At 55.8% G+C, this 2500-nt stretch overlaps 2 non-coding genes across 2 annotated transcripts; both read left to right on the forward strand.

Annotated features, from left to right (window-relative positions):
* The first annotated feature begins 57 nt into the window (after window positions 1–57).
* On the forward strand, window positions 58–1868 carry LOC146142570 (small subunit ribosomal RNA). The gene has a single exon (XR_014500148.1). It is a non-coding gene; the product is annotated as a small subunit ribosomal RNA (ribosomal RNA).
* A 247-nt stretch (window positions 1869–2115) lies between these two features.
* On the forward strand, window positions 2116–2269 carry LOC146142571 (5.8S ribosomal RNA). The gene has a single exon (XR_014499412.1). It is a non-coding gene; the product is annotated as a 5.8S ribosomal RNA (ribosomal RNA).
* Window positions 2270–2500: the final 231 nt, after the last annotated feature.

Raw genomic sequence — 2500 nt, forward strand, 5'->3', positions numbered from 1 at the left:
CGGCGCCGCATCAGCGGCGCCTCCTTCGTCGGCCTTTCGGGGCTACGCTAAAGTAGCTACCTGGTTGATCCTGCCAGTAGTCATATGCTTGTCTCAAAGATTAAGCCATGCAAGTCTAAGTACGAGCTCTCGTACAGTGAAACTGCGAATGGCTCATTAAATCAGTTATGGTTCATTTGATCGTACGTTTTACGTGGTTAACTGTGGAAATGCTAGAGCTAATACATGCGTGAAGCGCCGACCTCGCGGGAGGCGTGCTTTTATCAGACCAAAAACCGACCGGGCTTCGGCCCGCAACCTTTGGTGACTCTGGATAACTTTGCGGATCGCACGGTCTCGCACCGGCGACGGATCATTCAAGTGTCTGCCCTATCAACTTTCGTCGGTACGGTACTGGCCTACCGAGGTTCTTACGGGTAACGGAGAATCAGGGTTCGATTCCGGAGAGGGAGCCTGAGAAACGGCTACCACATCCAAGGAAGGCAGCAGGCGCGCAAATTACCCATTCCCGACGCGGGGAGGTAGTGACGAAAAATAACAATACAGGACTCTAAACGAGGCCCTGTAATTGGAATGAGTACACTTTAAAACCTTTAACGAGTATCCATTGGAGGGCAAGTCTGGTGCCAGCAGCCGCGGTAATTCCAGCTCCAAAAGTGTATATTTAAGTTGTTGCGGTTAAAAAGCTCGTAGTTGGATTTTGGGCGCAGGCGGCCGGTCCGTCGCAAGGCGTGTACTGGCCGTCCTGGCCTCACCTCCGGTTCTCCGCCGGTGCCCTTGACTGAGTGTCGGCGGCGGCCGGAACGTTTACTTTGAAAAAATTAGAGTGTTCAAAGCAGGCGATTCGCCTGAATAATGGTGCATGGAATAATGGAATAGGACCTCGGTTCTATTTTGTTGGTTTTCGGAGCGCGAGGTAATGATTAAGAGGGACAGACGGGGGCATTCGTACTGTGCCGTTAGAGGTGAAATTCTTGGATCGGCGCAAGACGAACGACTGCGAAAGCATTTGCCAAGAATGTTTTCTTTAATCAAGAGCGAAAGTCAGAGGTTCGAAGACGATCAGATACCGTCCTAGTTCTGACTATAAACGATGCCAACTAGCGATCGGGGGGCGTTAGTTTTACGACCTCTCCGGCAGCTTGCGGGAAACCAAAGTCTTTGGGTTCCGGGGGAAGTATGGTTGCAAAGCTGAAACTTAAAGGAATTGACGGAAGGGCACCACCAGGAGTGGAGCCTGCGGCTTAATTTGACTCAACACGGGAAATCTCACCCGGCCCGGACACAGTGAGGATTGACAGATTGAGAGCTCTTTCTTGATTCTGTGGGTGGTGGTGCATGGCCGTTCTTAGTTGGTGGAGCGATTTGTCTGGTTAATTCCGATAACGAACGAGACTCTGGCTTGCTAACTAGTTACGCGACCCAATCGGTCGGCGTCTAACTTCTTAGAGGGACTAGTGGCGTTTAGCCACACGAGATTGAGCAATAACAGGTCTGTGATGCCCTTAGATGTTCGGGGCCGCACGCGCGCTACACTGACCGGATCAGCATGTGCTCGCCTTGGCCGACAGGTCTGGGTAACCCGCTGAACCCCGGTCGTGCTAGGGATAGGGAATTGCAATTATTTCCCTTGAACGAGGAATTCCCAGTAAGCGCGAGTCATTAGCTCGCGTTGATTACGTCCCTGCCCTTTGTACACACCGCCCGTCGCTACTACCGATTGAATGGTTTAGTGAGGTCCTCCGATTGGACCTGGCGCGGCCGGCAACGGTCGAGCCGGCGTCCGAGAAGACGATCTAACTTGATCATTTAGAGGAAGTAAAAGTCGTAACAAGGTTTCCGTAGGTGAACCTGCGGAAGGATCATTAACGGTCTCGCAAACGCTTCGGCGAACGCGAAACTCGGACAAGCGAGAGAAAAAGTCTTTGCTACCCGGCGCCCGACCCGCGAGGAGCGGCGCGCCGGCCGGCGATTCGGTCACCCGGTAATGTTTGCGCGTCGAGTGCCGCGGTGCCGCGCGCTCCGGCTTCAAGCGTCGGCCTGGCCGACCGCTCGGCGCGGTCTATTTTGTCACCCTATAGTGCGAGGCACTGTGCGAGCGAAACAATCGTGGATGGCTCTTGGCGGTGGATCACTCGGCTCGTGAGTCGATGAAGGACGCAGCTAGCTGCGTGAATTAGTGTGAATTGCAGGACACATTGAGCATCGACGTTCTGAACGCAAATTGCGGCCTCGGGTCAATCCCGGGGCCGCGCCCGCCTCAGGGTCGCGTTGCAAACGTTCCGCGCGGGGATTTCTCCGCGCGGCTGCTGCGGCGTCGGACGCGCGAGCGCCCGTCCCGCTCAAGACAGCACGGCACGATGCGCGACGATCGCGACCAGAATCCCGCGCGGCGGCGGCGAGTCGACCTCGAAGAGGCCAACGGCTGGCGGCTCAAGGGCGGGAATCGAGGTGCGCGGCGGCGCGCGGCGCCGACGGCGAGCGCGGAACGGGAAGAATA

This window comes from Ascidiella aspersa, chromosome 5, assembly GCF_963924565.1.
Source record: "Ascidiella aspersa chromosome 5, kaAscAspe10.2, whole genome shotgun sequence".
Classification (NCBI taxonomy): domain Eukaryota; kingdom Metazoa; phylum Chordata; class Ascidiacea; order Phlebobranchia; family Ascidiidae; genus Ascidiella; species Ascidiella aspersa.